Genomic DNA, 26,253 nt, shown 5'->3' with positions numbered 1-26,253 from the left:
GTATATTCCATGCTGCAGAACATCATGCTCAGCAACAAAACAAAAGGTAGGGGATTTGGGGGAGGTAGACATTGCTCAGAGACTGGCTGGGCCTACTAGTCTTGTGGGAGGTGGTTAGTGACGGCCTTCACATTATTAGTTTGGGGTCTTTTTCTTCCTCTTTCCTTCGTTTATTAAACTGTCTACCTTAACACACAAGTTTTCTCACTGTGGGGGGAAGAGAGGTGCTTAGCTGCTGGCTGGGGTAAACTCCTCACACTGAGATTAAAAAATAAAATTTACATCTACAAAATGGAAGCTCCCACACCATATCAGTCTCCTGTAGCTACTGGGTTTGCAGGACCCCTTTCTGACAAGGCTAAAGATCTCCTTTCCTCCTTTGAGCAGTCCGGAATAGTGAGACACTATGAAGCCTAGGAAATAAGTGAGTCTCAGAGCCATATTAGGAACAGTGTTGCCTTAGGTGGGATCGCAAAATAAACAGGACTCCAATTTCTCTTTAAAGCTTTTACAGAGATTTAAGTATGTATTTAAAATTACAACTACAGCCAAGTGAATTGGTAGTAAAAATGAGACTGTTTTGAAAGACTGATATAAACTGATCTTAGTGCCATTCACTGCTCCTTCTCAAGTGGAAATACAGTGTGTTAATGAGAGATTCATTGGAGGATACCAGATGGTTTAATGGAAAATGAACAAGACTACAGTTTGCAGGTCTGCAGTTGTTTTTCACACAGTCATTCCTCATATGACCACTCTGCTCAATGGAACTGGCCACACAAGACTTACAGGAAGATGTCCAAGCTGTGCTAAAAAATAGCACAATTTTCAGTTTAAATATTTTCAGAATATCTCTGTAATTTTCAAAGGTGTTAGTCCAAGATTTTCTCTTTCTACTAAGAAAACTGTATCATTTCATTGTCTAGATGTTAGTAGCTCAAGTTAAACATACTGCTTCATTTGCTGATCATAAAAATAATTTAAAAAATAGTTTGTCCATGTTTTTAAATGACCAGAAGAATTTAATTACGTAGCTTGTCATTTGGATATAGCAACATCTAAATGCTAAGGAAGGTAGTAAAACAAACCCACCACCAGTGGAATGCCATAGAAATCAACAGGTCTTAGAGCTAATGAGACTGAGCTAATTAAAATGCTGCTGTTGCTCACCACTGGAAAAGGCGCTGCTGAAATTTTTAGAAGAGAAGATGTTTTACAGACATTTAAAATTAATTATTCATATATTGAAATGCAAATTGCAGTATGTAACTATCACTGTCAGGTTACAATAATCTACTCAAAAGCCTGCAATGCAGATTGCAAATGTTCATTATGCATGTACCAGCTTTGAAGAACCAGCTATTTATTAGCACTGGATCTTGTAAGCTACACTTCATTTTTTTTGCTATTGGAATTCCTTGAAAGGTTTGCAAATATTTGTGATTTATTGCTGATATTTTACTTATTTCATGCCAAGCTTTTTTGCACTCCGATGTGAGCTTATAACTTAAATACAGAGCAATAAATGAGAAGATCAAATGACAGATCACAGGAAATATTAGTATTCCCACTGCATCAGCAGCAAGTTCAAAATAATGGGCCCCACATATTAAGGTGCCTTTGAAGCAGACAACATATTTTGCAACACTAAGGAATGCACTATGCAAGACAGAAAATACCTAAGGGAGATCGATGGCAAGCATGAGAAAAAGGGACAATAGTTAATCACACAGTTAACTTGGTCAATCAAATTAAAAACTTTGTTCCACGTATCTTTTAATTTAATTCAGTTTATTGTTCCTTGGAAAATTGATTAAAACCATCAAATGCAAAAAGCTCTCAAAAAGATCTTAAGTATAAAAATACAACCTTCATACATTCTTCTTTAATTTCCTCCAATTTAAAACCCAAATTTGAACATACCTCTGGGGAAAAAAAATCACATGGTCAGAGGTTTCTTCTCACCTTCTGAAGCAACAGACTTAGAATTCCTTTCACCTTTCTGTGAAAATTTTATTGTAAAGTCACGGAAACTGGACATTTCCCTCCTGAAGCTAATCAGCTATTCCCTTCCTCACAGTAATTCTTTACTGGGTTTTCATCCTAGTGGAACCCTGAACAATTGCTTTATAGATAGCAGGTATGTTTCATAGCTGGATGATTTCACAGTTCAGAGAAGCACTCAACTAGCTAGCAGATCTCAGTTACATACCAGGCTGTCACAGGTGTCCAGGGCGACTCTGAAAAGTATTCTGGATGAGACAGTTAACCCTTAGTACTCATTGCAAGCAACTCACCTAGATAGTTCCAGTGACATTACTGAGACTTAACAACGTAATTAAAGTGCTGATTATTCTTCCGTTTGTGTGTCGTTTCTAAAATAGACATACTAATTCTCCCTTTTTCTCCACTTCAATTTGTCTTGTATATTTACATAATAACCTCTTCCAGGTAAAGACTATGTGTACCAAATGTCTGTGCAGTCACTGATATAAATTAGGTCTGATCCTACTGTTTTCAAGTATGAGTAAAGCAAATACATAATAAAAAGTGAACTATCAGTTTTATCACAAAAAATAAAAACATTTAAACATTCCAGACATCTTTCACAGATCTTGCAGAAAGATAGTTTCAGTTATAATAAATGCCTGCTATTCAATAATTCTTTCAATACAAACACTTGCTGTAGATTCAATAGTAAAGTTTTAAATTTATAATGCTGTTAATTGGTTCAATACTGTGACTTTTCAGCCTTCAAGGGGTTTTGTGTGTGTTCTTGAGGGCGTAAACTACTGCTCATGCTCATCCTGTTTATTTTTTTACTTGTTTATTCCTCTTGAAGTAAATTGGTCAATACTGCAACTGCCAATTGCTCCAACAGAAGTAATAATGGGTGTCACTCTAAGAAAATCAGAACAAAGAGATGCCAACTTTGGTATCCAAACACTGAGACATCCAGAACCATCTGTGAGAATACTGACCTCAATAGCTGAAGTTACTGAAAAATATGTTGCACTTGTTATTTTTTTCCAACTTACAAATGGATGGAGATTTACTATTAAATTCCAGGTAAGACATTCATCAAACATTGTCAAAATGCTCTGTCCTGACATACAATTTACAGAAGTCACAGCTATCTGTTATGAACAGTTCCAAACCGGACTTCCTGAGTCACACAGACCAAGGTGTACTAGTCACTTGGCAAATGAAATACCTGAGTGTTTGTTGAAACTCACTGTTAAACTGGCAATGCTAGCAAGTAAGGTTTGATACCCTGCTATTCTGGGTAGTGGCAAACAGAGTCATGGCCTCTCAATTTCAATTTTACAATGCATTCTATTTCCAAGGATATTTCAGCTAGCTATTATTTCTACTGAAAATTTTAATTAAAAGGCCACTTTGGGAACAGTTCAAAATAGCTTCAAGAGATTTGTAGGCTTTTGGTTTTTTCACCTTCTTTCAGGTGAAACAATCTGACAAAACAGTGTTCTTGGTTATTGAAAAATTAAACATCTAATGACTTCCGATAGGTCCCTGAGATTGCAAATGTCATTAATTTCAGCAATTCACATGCACATTGCACTACATTACAACTTTACAAAGGAGATTATTATCATGTTAATCTCAAATAAGAATAATTTTAAAGGAATATTTTAGTAATTTAGATGTCAATCTTAAATCTAATTTTTATTTTAGCAACCTTCCCTATACCTCATTTACTTACAATTTTCTTCCAATCTGCTTCTGAACTCAAAACCGACTTTTGACAAAAAGAGACTAGTTCACAATATTTATTTTTAATTTGTATGCTTCCTGTATCCCTTTTAGGAATAGCTACCAATTTATAACACAAGACATTCTTATGTGAAGAAGTGGAAGATAATTCCATTTTTTTTAAAAAAAAATTGAAGATTCGGGTAACACCCTAGAGGTGAAGAGGAGAATATCAGGAACATCAGTAGCTGTAGTAGTGGAATTGTAATAACTCCTTATGTAATTTCTATAGTAGTAAAACAAATACAAGTGCCAATCCTTGGCATGTAGTGCACTGCTATAGCAGTTTTACACCTGGATAGGCAGAGCTTGTGCAAGACTGTCTAAAGGATTCATAATATTATTTTTAATGTATACAACAGGGGAAATTAATAAGATATGTGCATTTGTTTTCAGGCTCAAAAAATAAATCTTATAGACTGAAAGAGTTCATGCTAGCATGACTCCTTTCCAGAATATCTTCTGTCTGCAAAACCCAGTCTCAAGGAACAACTCTTAGAATTCATTCTAATGAGAGTTCAAAGAAAATGTCTTCTGGCGTTTAGTACAGTACATTTCCATAAAACCAATGCTGTAGTACAGAACCCTGGCATGGCAAAACTAACAGCACCACAGATCTTCCCAATGCTGTAATTTATTCTGACATTAAAGAAAGTAACTAGAAAACTTTCTAGAAAAAAGTATAAAATATATTTCATGTAATATAATATAATAAAGTAAAATATGAAGATTTCCACCACCTTTGAATTAACTATAATGACAGATCATTAGCTATCAAAAGGAAACAGATGCTAAAACCTAACTTGGAACACAGTGGAAGGTCCGTCTCTACCTGTTGTATGTAATACAACAGCACGTATACCATACAAAAATGTCTTCAGTGAACATTAAAGCCACATGATTGAACTCTCAAATGAAAAGACACTATTATTCTAAAGCTGCATTCAGAGCCCCAAGTCTATCTTGCCTGTATGCTTATCATAGCACAGTATTTCACTGAACTATCACATACAAATTACATACAATTCAAAACTGTCAGTAGTTAGCTTACAAGGAGGTAATAGTATAATTTATGTAACTACCCCCACTTTCCTGTTTCTATATTGTAATAATCATAATTTGATATTGTAATAATCCAATTGGTCTCAACAACTGCTGTGTACTTATAAACTATACAAAATGCACTTCTGTTGTATTTTGAAGGACTCTCATTGTCACCAAAACAGCACAAAACACCACAAATACAGACAAAATAACTTGACAGCAGCATACTGCAGTAATTAGATTCAACTTCTGTCACAGTCTGTACAATATTTGTGAAGAGAAAGTACATTTGTTCCAGACAAATATCCTCTTGCTGTGGCTTTCTAACAACCTGTAAGAGCTTCTATAGGTCAGGTAGCTAAGACAGCTGACTTCTCCTTCAAACTTAGAGCAAGAAAGATCCACATGGAAGATTTCCTTTGACATATTAAATAACCAGGTCATATCATACCTAACCCCACAGAATCTAAAAGGGAACCTTGTATTCCTGCTTCACAATTATCTTTTAAAGCCTATTGCCTTTCTTTATGAATCTTCTTTTTCTACTGAATTTTTGTAATAGTCTTCATATTATGAATAAAAGTGTTGTAAAATACTAAATATAAAAAATACTAACGCAATTGAAACAGCATTGGCAATCTTCTTCAAGTCTTTATGAATAGATAAAGTCCTGCTCTATATTCTGTATTTTACCAAAATTCTAGGAAAATATAACTTGAGATAGGACGTACATATTTCCCATAGTAATTTCTTAGGTAAAAGTATGTCATTCTCAGAAGAGGAATAGCGTTCTGTCACAGATAGCAGGGGGCTGGGCAGTGGGGGAAGAGAAATAGAGGAAGAAACGTCCTGAACAGAGAGAATAAAGAAAATAAACAAAAATCTAATTACATCTCCCTAGAAATATCTAAGCAGTAAAAGTATAGCATTCATGCCATCCAGAACAATATATTATTCAATAATTACCAGTGTTATTACTACTATTAATAGTGATAGCAGTGTTCTTCAGTCAACAAAGTCCAACCCCAGATCACTATTTGTGCGTTAATTATGTATTTATTTCTTGATTAGAAAAGCATTTTTACTCATTATAGTACGTGAGTACAGGCTTCATTTCAAGTGCTTAAGAATGTACTTCATTTTTAAATTTTGCTTACAACCTACTGAATAAACGTTTTAAAGCAGAAAACTATTTGCCTATTAGAAATAAAAATTTCTCTTTCTCTTGGGGAAATTCAAGGTACAATAAATACTTAAGGAGCCTTGAAAATCATAAGAGGAGAAAAAAACCTGAGAATTTGATTGGATGAAACCTTACAGCCATTTTGGACACTCAGTTCTAGGCTTCATTTTGAGCTTTTTATAAATACATCTGGCAGATACAAACTCAAACATGGAACTGAACTTGCCAAGAATTTGATTTGATGGTCTGCAGCTATGGTTTGTGCTCAACTCTTTTTTGCAAGTTCAAATATTGGGACTTTAAGGGCAGCAAGTATACAGATTTGCACTATTCCACAAGGTTCTGCTCTGTCCCTGTCCCAATATTCTCTGTTCTTCTGTCCTTTGCCCTTCTTCCCTCTCATCCACCTTTGGCCCTTAACTCTATATTTCCCTGGGTACTTTGTTCACTCTGATAGTTCCCCAAAAATCTTACCTGTGGACTTCCACTTCAGCCCAGCATTTAAGGTTGATAGCAATATAACGATAAATGATGACAAAAAAAGGACAATGCCAGCCTCATTCTTATGAACTTAACAGAAGACAGTAGTATGCTGTCTTTTTTGAGCTATAGATTCAGGATGTGTAGACAATAATAAAACATTTAGCTCACAGCTGGAAAGAGAACCATGCAGAGCAAAGGCTATTTTTCTAAAAGACTACTAAAAGATTATGTTCTCTTGTGCCCAAGGAAGACAGCATAGATATCTTACTGCTGCCTTTATGGTATCTCTGGGCAGAAACAAACTCAACCATAATTTCATTGGTCTGAGCAATCTCCTTCCTGCATGTTAAAATCACGTAAACAATGCAACCGTGATTGTAGGAGGGGTGCGGCACAGAATTGTATCTTGAGATGAAACTGTGAGCTTAGACCCCAAGCTCAGCTCTGTTTTGATGTACTGATGGTATTTCATGCAGTACTCACCCTGTTTTTCCTTACCTACTCATCTAGGTGAATAGATTGACTCCATTTATTTCATTATTCTCTTTGGCATCATTAAAAATATTTAAAGAAATAAAAATACTTTATGCATCATAAACCCACTGAATATAGCCAAAAGATTACTCTGGGAGATAATGGTTTTATACTGGGAGAAAAAGTAGAGGGCTTTTTGATACACGTGTTGTTTGGGTTTGGGTTTTTTTGGCAGGGGGTGGGAGGATAGGAATCAGAACAAAATGTGACTGCAGCTTCACTGACCCCTGACTTCCATAGCTTTCCCTGCAGTTTTGGTATTTTGCTAGTGCTTAAAATCACTATTTATTTGCTCAGGGTGTTTTGTGTTTCACTTATGTGAGGATAAAACAAGTAGTAATCAAAAGCGTCTGAATATATTACCAGCTATGGTGAAGTATTGCCTTTTCTCCCTAAGCATTAATACACTTTATAAATAGATATGTGAATAGAAAAAGATATAAAAATGCTCATAAAGTCATAGAGTGGAACAGGAAATGGTTTAGTTTTATTTTTCCCCATTTTCCCATATTTGGAATAAACTTGATTTCTTATTCCTCTGGAAGCTTCCACCTCTTTTCTGGCATTCTCTGCAGCCTGTTCAGACATCGTTGAGATTTCAAAGTGAAAGACTGCTACAAATCAGATTATTATTTTGGTTAGTATCTGAGAAATGAATGAATGCTTGGCAATTAGCATTGGGAAATATGGTGATTTTATTCCAGAAATGATCTTGTATTCAAACCACAATTCCCTCCACAGTTTATGTGAGATAACCCATCCTCTTCAATGTTGTAGTTCATTAGCACATTGCATCTGTTCCCTTTAATCTTTTCATCAGCTTGCTGCTACATCACAGCCCTGCTAACCTCTCTCCTTATGCAAACAAGAGCAGACTCCAGAATTTGAAAAACCCTCCTTGAAGCTCGGAGCTGCTTTGTAGAAATTGGTTTCCTCTGGTGAAAGTCCTCTAAATGCAGCTATAATGGAGACTCATCGTGAAGGAACTGTGCAGAACTGAGGGTATCTGTCTATCTCCGAAATCATAATCTGTCCAAGAAAGCCACCCATCCCAACAAACATCTGTAAGGAAGCCTCCACATAAACTGAGTTCTACCTCTGTTGCCAACATTGTTCATGCGCTGGATGCCCGTCTGAATTGAGTACAATACCTCTCATCCCGTGCCTACAAATTAATATATTAAGGTCTTTTGTCCAGCATACTTACCTATGGAACACAGCTTCAGTGGGTAAAAACATCTGCGTATGGGAGATACATCCTAGAGGGTTGATAGTATGAGGAAATTCGTTATGGATAATTTCTTTAGGGGATCTTTATGAGGGCAGTGAGCCTGACATCTCCCTTCCTATGAAAAAAGTAATCCAGCTCATGATACTGTCATGACTTTATGATGCTATTTATATTTTAATTGGAAAACCAACTCAGGTGACTGTTTTCTGTTATTTTTGTATTTTTCTGTGCCACAATAAGAACCTTAAAAACATATGTCCAGGAAAATAAACTCTGTTTAAAAACATACCCTCGCAGTATGCCTGTCAGAAGGCATATCTCCTACAACAAAAGGTGATGACCTTCATAAAAGTTCTACTTCTGCTGATGATCCCGTGTCAAACCTCATCAATCTTTCTTCACTAGACCCAGCTCCTCCTTGGTACTTTATATAATACTCTGCATATTAACCACATATAGGTATTCTATGTAAAAATGGCAATACAGAAAGCAGAGACAGCATTTCAAAGGTTCAGATATTTTATTTAGAAATTGCAGCAATGGAGTGAAATGATGACGTTGGGTATGCAAGCTTTCAAAGCTGGAGGCAGCGAGTTACATGACCTAAAGTGGCTAATGAGATGGTGAAGGACAGAAGAAAAGTAGGAGACTGATGGATGTGCTACAGCTGGATTGAAAAAATATGTTTCTGGGCATACCATGCTGGGGTATTGTCAAACATCCATAAGGGAGCTAAATACTTAGGGCTTGATCCCATAAATGAGTCCAATACCCACATATTCAGAGAGTGAATAGGGAGCTAGCACATCTGGCCTATAATGACAATACTTGAAGAGTTACCTACTGTATGCCCAGAAAGCTAAAAGGCATCCTGTGGAGCTCAGATGAGATTACTGATGGGCAGCACTGAAGCCTGAATCCATTCTCCACTGAACAGACACAGCAAGAGGAGCAGCACTGTAGGCATTCCCTGATGGCTCTTCTAAGGCATCTCTGCTCTGAGCTACTGAATAAAGGCTAGTACATGAGTCAGCTTTAGGACTGTTTAACTCCAGATTTGCCTCCATTGCAACTTAGAGGTGAGACTGCAGTTCCTGCAAACATATCCATTATCTCCTAGAAATATCTAGATTAAGTGATTATAAAAGAACCACTGTGGCAGCAAAATCTTCCACGTGGACAAAACCTAAAACCTCTATGTAGGCATTGCAAGTTTTTAAAAGTATTTGAAAATGATCAAAACCTGCACTATGAGTGCTCTAGTGAAATCTGCAGTATTAGACACATCTTCACAAGTAGCAGTTACACCTCTGGATTTTGGTGTACATGTGCCCACAATAAGGCATCTACATTATTGTTTTAGTTCAGATCAGTAGCATACTTTTGAAGCAAATATGCCAATTTTTGCCACTTACAGCGTTTTAGTTTGAATCATGGAACAGTTCTTGAAGCTCATAAAATGGACTTTTTTTCAGATTAAAATAATCTGGGAGATGTGCTTCAGAAGGTCACCTAACTTATTATAGAAGGAAATAGGCATTCAGCCACTAGAACCAGACTAAAGTTACTGGATATGAAAGAACCCTGCAATTTGTATGGTAGTATATCAGGTCCTCAGCTCTGTTTTGCACTAAAAATCTGCTTCTTTTGGTTGAAATGGCTGCTAATGTATACAAAAACAGACAATGGAGGACAGACATCCAGTTGCCCTCAGGATTCTGCTCTTTCGGTGACTAGCATTTATGACTTACCACTTTTTCCCACATATTCCTCTCTAGGCTCATTCTCTAAGAAGGAAGTCCACAAATCCAAGTCCAAAAGCTATACAAATTAAGAATGGAAATATAAATAGCTCAAGAATTGTCACTCCCTTCTATGCTGCCTTCCCTCTTCCCAAGTTCTGCAATTAAAAATTATTTTGTTCCTAAAAAGACTTGACTTTTATTTTCTCGAAGTATAGTATAGTAAGAACATTGCAGGGCTGCAAGCAAAGACAGTGCAGAAGTGCTCAGAAAACAAATTAAAAATATGAAATCAATATATTTAAAATACCCAAGAGTAAACATTTGAAGAACCAAGAAGAATAAAATCATGTATCTTAGAAATATACAGGGATTCAATGCTGGTGACTGGCTCATTTTGACACTACCTACAGTGGCGAAATTTTTATTCTTTGAGAATAGATTATGTACCCAAATACACAATTGGAAGGCTGGCAACGATATTCCAATTTCAATATTCATTAGTTAAAACTCAGACTGGTTAAGGAATAGAAAGCAACCATGTAAGTGAAGACATTAATACGTTAATTAAAAAAAAAATGACCCACGTAAATTAGCAACTTTATTGGAGAATTTGGATTAAGGTTACAGATGGCAAGGTAAAAAAAAAAAGACAATGGAAGTGGTTATAGGTCTCTGGGACATGATGAAAAAAGAAATCTGCCAATGTTTATACAGCTAAGAGAGGCTTTTAAAGAGACTGTATCATTGATCATATGGGATTACAATTACCCTGAAACTGACATTACAGATAATGGCATAATATTTTAGGCAGGTTCATGTTTCTAAACGTGAAAAAACTGTTTTTCTGCACAGTCTGTTGAACAGTCATGAAGATCAGATGTTATTTTGAATTCAGTTTTGGAGAAAGAATATGGCACGATGAAGAGGATGTGGATTAGGGAAGATCGGGGGTCCAGCCAGTGTCCGGATCATCACACTGTAAGTTACTTGCACACAAAGAATGTAGTTTGTTTGCCTTTCAAAAGCCAATCAAAAATGACTGAAAAACAGACACTGAAATACAGGAAACCTTCCAAAAGAAATGGCAAACATGAGTGAGAGAAGTGTGATGTTACCTCCACAAGGAATACCTGCTAGCAGCAAAAAAAAACAATATTTCACTTTGATAATTTGCTTGAGGTCTATTTTTCTGGGAAGAAACAAGTTCCTGCTTCCTAACTCCAGTCAGGCTTCCTTTCCTGAACTATATTAGGTACATCTCCCACAGAGGAAGAACCCCAGTTTTGCAGCAAAAAGAAATGGACAGTGTCACTAAGTATTTTGAAAAGTGATTTTTCTTAACATTTTAAAGTGATCTCACCTTAAATGTACATTCCTTTAGCAACATTTGGCATTTCTCTGTATCATGACTAGGGTGCCCAATCTTGGGAGATGCTAAGCAAGTCTCAAGTCCTGTACCTTCATTCCAAACCCTTTCTACTTTCACTTAGAATAGTGCAACTGCTCTAGAAAATGGGATAGAATCAGAATCTTCTACTTCGGGAGTCTCCCGTGGACTAACAAAATGCCCTAAAGTAAACCTGAAGGGTCAAGTGGATACAGAAGCTTTCCATGGATCTCCTCACCTTTTGTTGGCCTGGGCAATGTCCTACCCAGACTGCGCTGCTGAGCAGCACCAAGTATTATAATGCAATGTACATTCTTACCAGTTTTACTATACAAATATAGATTAAAAACCTTGATGATATACCTTGATCTGTGACAAGGAACATAAAAATGAAACGAAGTGATGTTTGTGTGACACAGCTGAAGTAAAAGATCACTAGCTCAACCTTTATTTTAATTAAATAAGAAGATTAAAAAGAAATTGCTAAAACAGCATTTCAGCAGTAAAACCTTGTAAAAGCTCAAACCACTGCCTGACTCTTCACTGCCCATGCAGCTTTTCCCCTTTTTGAAATTATTATCTGTTGAGGAACTTTCAACAGTTTTCACCTACTAAATTAATTAATAAATGGAACAATAGCAAAAGCCTGACTGGCATTCTACATGACTTTGAATACAGCCCATGATTCCCTTTTATTTCATTGGGCTAAGTCTTTGACTGAAGAAAACTGTCACAGTCTCAACTGCACCTCAGGATCCAGCCACACCTGGATGAGTTGGGCCAGCAGCTAAAAGGACTTGGAAAAGTGTCCTATATTTCCATTGCCACTGGAAAAATAGAAAATAGTTCCTTAAAAACATATTCCTCAGCAGGAAACACTCTAAAGGATAAGCAAAACTAGTACTTCATCATACACAATCATAGCTTTCAAAATGTGTACTTCCAAAGGAAAGTTTGAAATTTTAATATTAAAAAGATGCTTATGGAAAAAAATTTCCATTGTCTATAGTAATGAAGAATTCTCATTTTGGTAGCCCTAAGGCATCTGACAGAACTAGAATCTTGTGCACAGTTCCTTGCTTATTTAGAATAAAAGACAACTCTGCTAGATTTCTTGTGTAAAAAAGAAAAAAAAAAAATTGATAGGCTCATGAAAATGCAATGCTATCTATATACAAGAGACCAGCACCAGCAATGGAAGACACACAAGACAATCTGCAGTAAGTTCTTCTCTAAGAGTTGACTGAGTTTCTGAGCTGGATACCAGCTGGATTCCATAAAGGAGTGTGGTATGCATGACCCATCATGAAATTGCTTTTTACTTGTGCACACGTAACAAAGCTATATACAATGGATTTTTATTGTCTGCTTCCACTCATATTGTTCAGACTAGCAGAAATACTACTGTATTATTTCAACCTTATAAGTGTGTATTATTAATTAAAGTCTAACTGCTCTTCTGAAAACAAAGTGGACCTCTGAGTATCAAAACACAGAAATAGCTAAAACATGTTCAGAGGGAAAAACACTTGACAGAACAGTATCTGCCCGATCTTTTGCTGAATCAATATGAACTTTGCTTAGAAATAGATACTCAGTGACAAAATGTTAAACATTAGACTTCTCTCTAACAAAAGTCAACATTTTCCTAGAAAGCAATAAATCTCATGTAGCCAAAATAATATATATGAATAAATACTATCCCACATAACAGAAAAGATCAGGCAATGCAAAAGTATCAAAAGGCACTTTTAAAAGAAACATCCATTCTCTTGTTTAAAAGCATGTCCAGCACATAGAAACCCTTTGTCAGAGCTGACAAAAAGAAGTTAAATTCCAATGAAATTATATTTAACCAGATTTGCAACTACTCTTAAATTATAGTATAAGATCATTTCATCTGATGCATGGCTGCAATACAATTAGCAAGGTTTCCACTTACTCCTCTTTCTCCTCCCCCATTCCAACTCAACTGCCTCGCTGCTATGCTATTTCCCCTCATTCACCTGGCTCTTGTGCTTCCAACAGTCTTCTCTGCACCAACTAAATTTACCAAAATGGCAGGAAACTGCCAATTATTTTTTTTCTTCTGCTACTTTTCTCTCTATGTAGTAAATGAAGCCACATCAACAGTTGTGAGTTACATCTGTCCAGGAATGGGTCCATGAAATCCAGAGCTGACACAAGGTAAGTACTAGGTGCCTGAAGTGAGGAATGGGATGGGGGTGAAAAATATAGCAGGGATGAAAAAGCCCTTCTCTTTCCATGTCAATGAAATGTTACATTGGTGGAACTGGTGTTACGAATAAGTGGAATTATGGTGACGGCTTAGGGTTAATCAAAAAGACCAGGAAAGCAAGAACATAGGTAGCACTTGAAGCAGTACTTGGTGTTAGAAAGGGAAGATGGGAAGATGTGATAGGCCCATGAAACAAAAGAAGAAAATAATTAACAGCATCTTTCCAACAGAGAGGGATCAGTGGATTATAATGGGCCATAATGCAAATGCTTCTGTTGCTGCCCTGGTTTTTTAGTAAGCAGTAGTTACAGATTTTACCTCCTAGACTTTAAAAGCACTTTGTAGATCTCCCTTGAATAGTGAGGTTTAGATTTGAGAAATGGGAGGTCTGAGATTCGATATATGTGAAAAAAAATGTTCTCTCTGATAAGGAGTTGTCTATCCTTTACTGATTATCTGTGTAGCTACATTTGCAATTTCTCCCATCTAGTTCCGTTTCCTATCTATTTGGATAGATTTCAAGAAAGAAAATCAACATTCTTAAAAGGAATAAAGCATGTAGCATTACAACAGAATGACAATTTCCTCTTTTTAGCTGTAGCACCAACCACCATAATGAAGATATGCAACTAGTCATTAATTCTGTCTCATCTTTTATTACTATGCAAATAAGATATGCCAGAAATATATGTACACTATTATTCCTGCAGGCTGATTTGAAATAAACTCTATTTAATTTAAAAAAAAAAAAAAAAGTTAAAGTAAAGTTGACTTCTAAAGTGAATACTGTTATTAAGCCAGTAACATAAGGTAAGAACACTATGGTATTCAGACCTTGTGAATATGTTAGAGAGCTTTGTATAAAGCTGACACAGAACTGTCTGAAGAAATCTTTCACATGGTATACATTACCTTTTGCTCTGCACTTGGATGTATTTAAAAGTTCAGGTACTTTAAATAAGGAATGAGATTCTCTTTGATATCATATTCCACTGAGGTTCCTCTAAATTATGAAAAGTAAGCCTGTTTCTGCAGTGATACAAACCTATAAGCGATTGCTGAGATACTTCTCAGATATTAAATATGGTATGTTCAAGAGTCATACTGATTTACAGAAAACCTAGAGATCGGGAAAATATTAAGAATTAAGCAGTATTTGATTTTTTTTCAGGCCCTGTAACATTTAACCTAGTTAAATACTGCTTGAAGTTAAATGTGACCTATGAAATATGATAAAAAGTGGCAGAGAGAACTCTTGATGAATGTTACCATTTGATGTCAACTGTATTTCCAACACATTGTAGTTTACAAGTCAAAGTTTGAAAATGTGGTAGCACATGAAGAAAGTGGCACAATACCGAAAGAAATGTGCAAAAATTGAAACTGCTGACAATGCAGCAGCTCTTAGAACTATGTAGCGAGTAACTGGATGCCTGCTCTGAAAATCTAGAGTTCATGAAATAACTTTTACTCCAATCTAGTATTCACAATGTTATTTTTATTTATGTGACTTTTGGGTGTTTCTAATTAACACAAACTTCTGTCCTCTCTTTCTGCTATGTAGAAATAGAAACTACTAGGAGCAGCTCGTGGGTACATGCTGGGATATCTGGGATTTAAATGTGTAAGTACTGAATAACTGAAATGAAACTTGGTAACAGAGTGTGTCCTTATCAGCAAGGATTTTGGATGACTAATTTGAAATACCCCTAAAAGGGCTTGATTTCCAAAGGTAGGTGCTTAACGCTTTCTAATAAGAATCACAGCTCTGTCATGTTTTTAGTATGAACAATCACACACTGGAAAAAACCAGTCATTTCTGAAAATTGAAGTCTTAAACAAAGATGCAGGTCTCAAATACATACTGTTTAAAATGTTTTGTTGTTTTTCCTAGCAAATGACCAATCTATAAAGATGCTTCATTTACATAACATTTATGGGGGGATTCCTATCCCCCCAACTTCAGGAATCACAGTCACCCATCAGTACTTCCTCTACGGTCAGTGAGGAGTGATAGGTAAATTGAGAGGGCAATCCATGCCGCAGATTCAGACATTTCTTAGGATAGGACAGATTACTCTCTCTAGGCACCTGTCAGCTAACTGAACTAGACAAATAACTTCAGAGAAAGAAGTGATGGATGTGGAAAACCAGAGTATCTTTCATTAAGCCAGCTAATACAGCTGGAAAAAAAGATTTCAGGCACACAAATCCTTTACATTACGTAAATAATCAATTTTATTATAAGTAAATAAAAGCACCATAGAATAAATAAGGATGAAGATCAATAATTAAGATTTCTAATATATTTATTTGGTGGTCAGACGTCATTTGAATTTCATTAAAATAACGCTTCCTTAGTTGAATATCATTGATTAACGATTATTAGAGAAAAGGTAGGGGGTTTGGGTTTGGGTTTGTTTGTTTTTGGTTTGGTTTGCAATTTTTTGTTTGTTTGGTTGTGGTTTTGTTTTTTTCAATATAAAAGTCCTGAAAAAACATAAATCACCTCATAGAAGCACAATCTATTCCAGTCATTTAGTTTTCAAAAGATACATTAGCTTTCACTACTCAAGATTCATTAAAAAAACTACACCACCTTCACTGATGGTTAAAAGCTGCCTTGATGCCTTCAAGAAAATGTTGTCTAATGAATATCTGTGACTTTCACCTGAGTGTATCTGGCATCAATTTATGCTTGAAAAGACTTGCTTTATAAGACAAAGCTTTTTCAAAATTATCTCCTTGAAGCTGGCATAGATGTATGTAAGAAATGTATTTAAAAACCAAGACAATGACAGACAGTCACCTGCTTCACTTTGCTGTTTATGCAAAGAAGAAATAAACACAAAAAAATACTTTAAAATAAGAGGTCTCTACAGCATGCATAACAAGGAGAAAAAATCAGTACTGCAGTTCCTCTGGCCCCTCTTCTACTGTCTAGAAAGAAAAGGCCAGTTCAAGCTGCCCCTTGGGACTTCATGGCTTTAGGCAGGAATATGCGGAGGAAAGACTGTGCTCTCTGGCCTGAATTCAGCCAGCTGCTCTTTACAGTTAAAGCCTCACACTATTTTGCAGTCCCAGTTTCTACAGCAAAAAGATCTCTTCTAGGAACCTGTTCCCAAGATGGTTCATTAGCATAAAATTCATCCCTTTAAAGGTCATTTGGAAAGAGTAGATATATGTTGTATGTGTCTCAGAGTTACTGTAAAGATGACTGAGGAATATGCCTAAGATAATAGCTATTTAGTCACAAAATTAACTGCAATAGTTGAAGGGAAATCAATTCACACCAAGGAAACTGCACTGCTAACTGCGGCATGGACTCACTCCACACTGGTTTTTCCACTGTGATGGCATTAACAGTTTCTTAGCCACCTTGGTAAGCAGGCTACCACTGAGACAATACCACTAACAGGCCTTCTGTGTTGAGTGAGCTTGAATGCCACAACAATACAAAATTCAAAAACCTTGATACCGACCTCATACTGGAAAAACAAGGAGCGGAGAGGGGGTGGGATAAGTGAGGTGCTTTCATGTATCCTCAAATTACTGCTCCATTTATCACATTTCCTGATAATGCTTTCCTAGGATTTTTGCATCTTCAGTAAGGCAATACGACTGCAGCATTAAAGATACACCAAACATGCAACTGGGATCTCTTTTGGCTCAGAAGAGACAACAAAGGTGAGGAGAAACTTAACAAGCATCAAGGTGTGTGTGTGTGTTGTCTGTAAAAGTTTTGAAATTCTATGGGTAAGCATGGGTCTATGTCTTGAAAAAAGGAAAAGTCCAACAAGTCTTGTGTTGGCGATCAGGCATTAACCGATACTGTTACCTGATTCTACTTTGGTACAAGACACTGGTCTTTTTCCATATCTGAAGAATAAACACATGCTAAAACAATTGGCTTCATAAAGAAAATTCTAGAAAGACTACTTTATAACAGTTCTATTGGGTTATAACAGACTACAATAATTGTTATCATAAATACCATTTGCTTTCACATATCAGAAGGGCTCTGAAAAGTCCAAGTGAAAACAAACATCCCTTAGTTTCATAGCTGTGCACACAGTAGTAGGACAAATGGATAAATGGATAGTGAAGGACACATGATTTCTCTTGCTTAGTGACTGTACTGTCCATTGTCAAAACTGCAATAGATACTAGGTGTGTACCATTGTCAGCTTTGTAGATTTTAGCTCTTTATTTCCCCTGATGTATTTCTTTAATCTCCAACTGCTGTCCCAGTGAATGTATTCTGAACAGAATTTAAACAAATAAAGTATTTATACAACATGATATAGCAGAATATAGGACTTGCTGTAAATACTTGTTTATGAAAATGTCTCTCATAGGTATAGTAGCATATTAACTGCCAAGCCACTTGACAAATCAAGAGGTATATTTACAGTTAGGGTAACACATAAGAATAAGCAATAAACAAATCATAAGAATATGAGGCATATGTAGAGTATGACTGGAAGTGAATGGCTAGCTGACACCAAATGATTTAAAAGTTTTCAGCTGTAAGGCATAACCAAAGGCACAAGTTTATTGAATGCGTGTGCCTCTCGAAAAATAAATTATTCTTACAGGCAAGATTTCAGCAGTGTACGTAGATTGGTATCTGGGCACAGTGCTCTGCACCACTTTCCTCTCTGCTCCCCTTTGTGCAATATCAGCTGCCCAAAATGCTGAAAACCAGTGTTAATTGATATTCCACCAGTTACTATCACCATAAGCCTCTAATGCCACCTGTCCTTCAAAGAGGCAATAAAGTAGAGCAAAGTCATTTATCTGTACCAGAGGTCTCACTCTCCATATCAGCATGCATGCAGAAGCAGATGCACAGGTCTCTCAGCCAGGATTTGTGAGGTAAGTAGTGAGCCAGCTAAAGAGCCTCAGTACTGGGGAATGAGAATAGACCAGATGATTGTCTGCAGCACTGTAGCACAGTATTAGAGCAGTTTGGATCTGCCACCAGAGCAACCTTCCTGAACCAGTACTGTGCTTCCTGTTCTTCCTTTAATTCCCAGAGACATTCTATATACTAATGCAATCCATTTTTAAAGGCCTGCATGTCTTTCAGCCATGTCCTCCTGTGTCCTGCTACACACACTTTGCAAAATGTTAACACTGAAGTGCAAGAATGTTCTTATATGCCTTGATAAGAAGCAGAACGGTTAACATCACCTTTTGCTGTACTGACACTGAGCAGCTGAGTTAGCACTCTTGCGCTTTAAAATTGTCTTCCACATTCAGAAGAGGGGGAAAACAGCAGTTAAACCTAGGAAAGAACATCACCTATTTCTCAGACCAGTATCCCTGTCTTGCCTCTTTCTTCACGTGACAAAAAATCTGACTGGCATCAAGTTTAATGATGGAAAACAAGGCCAGATTCTGACAGTACGTAACATGATACCGGTTAGAAAAAAATACAGTGAAGAAGACAAAGGATGAGAAAACGACTGGCACCTATAGCTTCTGCTGCTTGTGTTTTGTGGTCACATTCTGGCAGATACAGATGTGCCTGTCCAAAACCCTGATTCATAATGAATTGTTCTACTTAAGTCAGGTTGCTAAAATGCTCAAATGATGTATAAACTCACCTTAATTCTCAAACCCTGAACAACAGGTTCAAGAGTTTTTTAAAAAAATCTTTCTTTCTACACTCTTTTCTATAACAAAATTTTTACATTTTCATGCAAGTTTCTATCCTCCATAACCGCTATTCAAAGTAGCTTAAAACATCAGTCTTCTAGGCCCAACCGCGGGAATCTTTCAGAAGTCAGGAACTTGAGAATTCAATTACACTTGCAAATGCAGTAAACTGGACAGACATCGCAGTCCACTATTATGCCACCTGACAAGGTCATTAGTATGAGGTATGAGGTAATAGGAAGTATGTAGCCTCCTTGAAAATCTAAATCTTCGGTCTGTTCTTTACCTGTATTTGAGAAAATTACCCAAACAAATTCATAAATATCTAAATTTTTTTCTCTGCAGTAGCAAAAGGAAGAGGTTTTGTTCCTTCCCACCATCCCATCCAACCCCCCTCCACCCCATCCCTGTGTACACTGCGATTAAGAAACCAGCACTGGAGCTAGGTATCATGCCACACAAAACTTTCTACCAGATGGCACAGTCTAATCTGATGAAAGTTGGTCAGATCACATTCTGATGAAAAATAAAATGCTCAATTCAACAAAGTCTTCCTTTCACGGTGCATTAGAATCCCACTGCAGAGGCCAAGCTCAGAAACCTGCTGTAAACAGCTTTCCTCTGCAACTGACTCTGACTGGATTTCAGTGTAAATTTATATGACCTGTTTTCTCCTGCTTTACCACCATTTCACTTTTGCTATTCCTCTTGGCCTTTACTGGCATTGCACGACTCATTTTCCACTTTTCTTACATCAGCCTTTGTCCCTTATGTCTGGTTCCCACCATCCTCGTAATCTGCAATCAAAATGCATGATCTCTGCTGCTTCTTATTTCTCATTCTGACAAGATGCAAGGCTCCAGGCCCTTCATCTTCTTCTGTCCCAGTTGCCTCATTGAAGTTAAAATGGCAAGGAGGACTTACTTATTACACTTCCCAAGTTTCAGCTGGCCATAAATCCAACACACATTACTTTACCAAATACGTTTATATCAGAATACTTACATACAGTTCACAGGACACTATACAGGTATCAGTAACAAACCAAAACCAAGCAAACCTTAAGGTAGATAGGTGAATAATGATAGTTTCCCTGATTATTACTGCTGTACACAGCTTACGCACACGAGCTACAGGGCTATTAAATTAATTAAACGCCATTTTCCAAAATTACTTCTACTACATAACTTATGTTTTTCATTTGGAGACCAATTCGACTTCTAATTTCCCTGCACAGAGGTTTTGCTTTATGTAGCAGCAGAATTTTGAGCATTTGCTATTCTTTCCTTCCAGATGTCTACCACATCTTCATTACTTTCACCATATGTGAATTAAGTCATCTTTCTTTTCCAATTTCTCTAGACGTACTGAAAGCTTTTGCAGGCTGTCATCCTCACTGTCCCTTGAGGGAGGACTTTATTTAAAAAAAAAAATCTATTTAGTTTTGAATTTGTTCTTAGATCTCATATTTAATAATTCATTTTATAAAACTCACTGTATTTTTGTGACATTTAACCATTTAATCAGTTAAGGTCCCAAAAAACATACCTGTGTGACTCTTCACTGACAATCCTCTAGGTAAAATCATACTGCAAACAAATCGATAAGAAATAAGTCTCTTTCATGGATTTAACTGAAGAACAGAAGTATCGCATTAATAAATTGCCACATTATAGCAAAGAAATCTCAGTGAAAGAGTCGTCATTATCTCAAGCCTTCTTTGGACAGGAGTAGCATGTTATGGATCATCTCAAAATCAGAGTTAGGGCATTTGGGGAATAATAGTAGCTCTTACGAACATGCTATTTCTCCCCTCATAAGAACCTTAGTGAATGAAGGAGACAGGTTTATATTGCAGATTTAAAGTTGGCAGAAGGATTTAGTCTTATAAGTTAGTTACTAACTTCAGGGTCCTACATAATTAAACATCAGATTAATACTTTGTCATATTTTTATGAGACACACACCTGTTCTTTCAAATATTACTTTGATTTACTTACTTGATTAAATATTTACTTGATTTATGTGATTACTTGATTTAACAGAGGACAGGAACAAGATCTTAGCAGTATAAGAAAAAAAATTATCTGTTACCACATTTAAAACTGCAATGATTAATGATTCACACACACACAGAAACCAGTTCTGAATAACTAGAACCACTCTGAAATAACTTGAACTGTGACTGCAGCAAGGGAAGACTCACAGCTCTAACATAAAGTTCAAAATGGCAGCTTTGAAAGAGCATGATGCTGTAATTCCATGAAAGGATAGTACATGACGGTGTTTGCATTTCAACCCAATTTGCCACTCTACCACTTCTTAAAATTTTCAACATAAGAAAGTAACAAATTATTTTGTCTTTTGTCATTTAAATATTGTGATTGCCCATTGACCAGTTCTTTTTTTAGGCTTTAAAGACATATTTTTAATGACAAAAATTTTTAACTAAAACTGCGGTAGCAAACACACTATGTAGATGTTGACTGCAATTCTGCTACTGGATACAAGTATGAATGTTTGCAAAGTTTAGAATTTGGTTTTGGGGGTTCGGGGGAGAAGGGAGTGGTGGTGGTGGTGTTTCTTTTCTTCACAACACATTGGTTCATCATTTCTATCTGTAATAGAGGTATCAAGATCTGCCACACATTTGGCTTCAAAAAAAATTAAGAAAAAAATTCAGCTGAATGCTTATTTTTTAAAAAATGGGTTTAATTTAAATTGTCATAGGACAATTTAAGAGTTGTGTGGAATTTTCCATTTAATTTCCTTCAGAATGAAAGGATTTATCTTGGCAATGCACAGCTTTCAATACACTGCTTTTTTATACTGATTGTTAGCTGGAACTGCTGTTGAGATTTTCCAGCATCAGTCTTTCAATTCTTGATTACTACAGTATTTTATATTATCTTTCCTTCCCAGTGTAAACATTTAGATCAGAAAAGGAAAACTCATAATTTGACTCCTCCTGTAAGCATGAGATCCTTAGCTGGCATAAATCAGCTGATACATACCTGTGAAACCTTGGCCCACAGAAAGTTTGGGATTTAGCTGATATGAGAGGGTTGGGCTTTTTAAAATATTTAAATAGTATTTTTCAACAGTGCAGTTTTCATTTATTTACCAGATGTCACCCTAGTAATTTAGGGTAAGACTACTAATTTCTTATGAAGAACACAGATACTCCAGTAGGTGCTGATTTAAAATCCAGCTGAAAGATCGTTGTAAAAATCAATTTAAAAGAAGCATTTAAAGATATGACTTCAGCAGCTTCCTAAAAAGAAAACTGACAGATCACCATTAAGAGCATTTTGTTTAATATTGATTACAGAACTGGACTGTTCAATTAAGCTTCTAATTAGGATTGATTTGTTGTGTCCTTAGCAATGAAAGCAAAGATGGCACCTGAGAAAAATAAAAGGGTTGGTGTTTTTTTTTAATTAATGTGAACATGCATGCCATTTTGTCCTGGTTTCAGCTGGGATAGAGTTAACTGTCCTCCTAGTAGCTGGTACAGTGCTGTGTTTTGAGTTCAGTATGCGAAGAATGTTGATAACACTGATGTTTGCAGTTGGTGCTCAGTATTGTTTAGACTATAGTCAAGGATTTTTCAGCTTCTCATGCCCAGCCAGGGCACAAGAAGTTGGCACAGGACACATCCAGGGCACCTGACCCAAACTGGCCAACGGTGTATTCCATACCATGGGACGTCCCATCTAGTTTAGGAACTGGGAAGGGGGGGGAATCACCGCTCCGGGACTAGCTGGGTGTCGGTTGGCAGGTGGTGAGCAATTGCCCTGTGCATCATTTGTACATTCCAATCCTTTTATTACTACTGTTGTCATTTTATTAGTGTTATCATTACCATTATTAGTTTCTTCTTTTCTATTAAACCGTTCTTATCTCAACCCAGGAGTTTTACTTTTTTTTCCCCCCGATTTTCTCCCCCATCCCACTGGATGGGGGGGGAGTGAGCGAGCGGCTGCGTGGTGCTTAGTTGCTGACTGGGGTTAAACCACAACACATTTGAAGCAAGAACTTGTTATATCCTACATTTCTTTCTGTTCACACATACATATACACAATAAGCTGTATCATCTGAAAATGGGCTGTATCAGACTCAGACTACATATATGCAACCAGCTGCATCTTAGTCAGAAACCTCTCAATGTGATTCTGACTATCTGAACAGAAAAAACCAGGAGAACACAATGCCTTTTTCTCATAGTGCCTGAAAGGACACCTCACACATTCAGAAGGAAAAAGAGAAAAGAGACTACCAGGCCACTAAGTTTCCTCACAATTGATCCCCACGACATTGGAAACCGTTCTCTTTCTGGTTTGTGTCCTGCTGCTTTCAGCTATCTCATGAGTTAAAATTCATATGAAGAAGATTAAGATCTCAAAGTAGTTCCTAAATAAATTTGCACTCTTGCTCCTCACTTTTGCACATCTGTTTTGAAGCAACTATTTCTGCCTTAAGCAACTTACTTGCTCAGAAGAGTCAGACAGGCACTAGCCTGTAAGCTCTATTAATCAGTCAGCTGAAAGCAGGGCCATTTGCAGGACTTTGAACTTCCACAGACTTTATCCAGATTAAAAGTTATTTAGCATTTCAGTCAGGTGACACTTCCCTCTCCCAAACTAGAGGTCATGATTATCAGCAATGTCTTTACCTGGCCTTAAGAGTCCCAATCACTATCCTATTTCTACTGACTCTCCACCGTCCTCCAAGATTCTCTCTTCTAAATAATTTTCCTTGGCCCTCCTGTAACAAGTTACCAATTTCTTCATGTACTGGGGAAATGCAGAAGCTGAGTCCTGTCTCCAGCTCCCTGCACCACAATTATCCTCCTTCCTCACTGTCTTTGTTTGGTAATACCACTACGTTAACATTAATATATCTTCCAGTCCAGTTATCTGGAGGCTGTGACCCTAGTACCACGTTTTCATTTAAATGCTTCAAACCCAAGTTGCCATAAACTTCAGTTAACAGTGGATTCTTTCATCACCTTAATGTAGTCTTCCTGGATTTGCACTGACATCATAAAACTGGGCATACTACTTGCTACTGAAGTATAGCTACAACATAGCAGTAGCATAAACCTATGTAAAACTGTTTGAATGCATAAAAATGGAAGCATTTACTAATAGCCACATTCATTCAGGTCCCTTCCAATTTTTTAAAGTATACTAATATTCCTGTGGTGACAGAAATTACTGCTATCTTGAGATAGCTTGAGAGGTGGTTAATTGACTTTGTATTGGCAGGTAAGTGTCATTAGCCTAGAATAAGGAAGCATTAATTGTGCAAAGTATTCAAATGCAGTAAGTAGCTTTTGCTTTCTGGAGTATTTAAAAGCAATTCAGGGATTTATTCTCATTAATGGCAGTAACATTTGTGTATTCAGAGTAGAAGTAGAGCCTACCTCTGTCTATTTGATGTTATAATTGGATCAGGTAGGCTGTGATGAGTCAGTTTATGAACCAACCTCAACCATACCATGACTTAAAATTCAAAATCCAAAAAATTTCTCATTTTATATGCTAACTGAATCTCATTTACACCAGTTATAGACAGATTTAAATAATTTCAGGTAACCTTTAGAAATCCTTAATATATCTCACTAGCAGCTGTAAATATTCCTTAAAAGCTGATTTCTATGTAACTGTACTTAGCATTAAAGGTTGACTGAACAACTGTAATACCAGGCAAGGTTAATTTGTACTATTATTTATCCTCTATGAACTATTCGAACTATGGAAAGCTAACAGTTTTCCACATTGAAGGAAGAAGCAGATAAAGCATACAAATTTTAAAATTATTTCAACAGTGGCATTTGTTTATACAGTTTGGAATGAACTTGATAAATATTTCATAGGTAGCAGTCCAGTATGTAGTGCATTATGAATCTGTGCTTCTCAGTGCTCACCAATTTGAGTAAAAGTCTCAAAGGTCTTGCAAGTCTTTGGGAATCTACTGATCTGAACAACACTACCTACGATTTCTATAGGAAGTTAAAAAGTAAATTAAAATGTAGAGTACAAGGACTTAAAAGTATTTAAAAAACAGTAGGCCCCAATATGAAAAGCTCCAGAGTGACCCTTCTTAAAGCCAGGTATGCAAGTGAAAACTGCAGATGATTTTTCAAGAATTTAAGAAATCAACTTCAGAGTAAAACTTTTTTTGCTGTCCGGAAAGGATTTCAGTTTAAAAAAGTGCTTTACTGTATTAAAATGGATTGCTTTAAAGGGAAATGGAGTATGTGCATGTATGACTTGTGTTCCTAAAATCATGGACTATGATAGGGTTAAAGAATCATTACTCATACAGTTCACTGCAGCTGCAGAACAACTAAAATCTAATAGACGTGCTAGGATTCTCATGCCTCTATTGAAAAAATGGGCATCACTCAAATACTTAAAATACTGTTTATACTAGAATTTGGATTCCAAGATAGTGAAAGAGCACTAGGAAAAGCATAAACCTCTGTTAACACTGGGTCAAATTTCATCCAGGGTGAGGCAAATAAAACATTAGGGCCACAAAATAAATAATTTCGTTCTCAGAGCAATGACAGAGTTGGAGCTTGAGCTCCAACAGTATTCTCATTGGCCGCTCTGCTAACCATGGATTGTGCAACAGGGAGAAAAAGGCATCAGCAGTCACAACAGGTACAGCAAGTGGGCCCCCGTGCCCCGCCCATTGTTCTGGCAAAGTGCTTCTCACTCACTTTCATTTGGGATGTGGATTAGTCTAAAAGGATTCTAGTTTGATGTTTCTCATTACTGATTCAGTTATTCAGGCTGCCTCCAACTATGGCTTGAAATCTTCTCCAGGGGATGCAACACTCATGTAAAGTGCTCACTCTACTAACGTACCCTACATCTGACGTGCAATTTTTCAAGGCAAGGGCAGACAGAGACCAGAAATTATTGCAGGTTTCTCCCCTTTCCTGTATTTTAATT

This window comes from Accipiter gentilis, chromosome 17 (genome assembly GCF_929443795.1).
Source record: "Accipiter gentilis chromosome 17, bAccGen1.1, whole genome shotgun sequence".
Classification (NCBI taxonomy): domain Eukaryota; kingdom Metazoa; phylum Chordata; class Aves; order Accipitriformes; family Accipitridae; genus Astur; species Astur gentilis.
Note: the sequence above shows the minus strand (reverse complement) of the source record.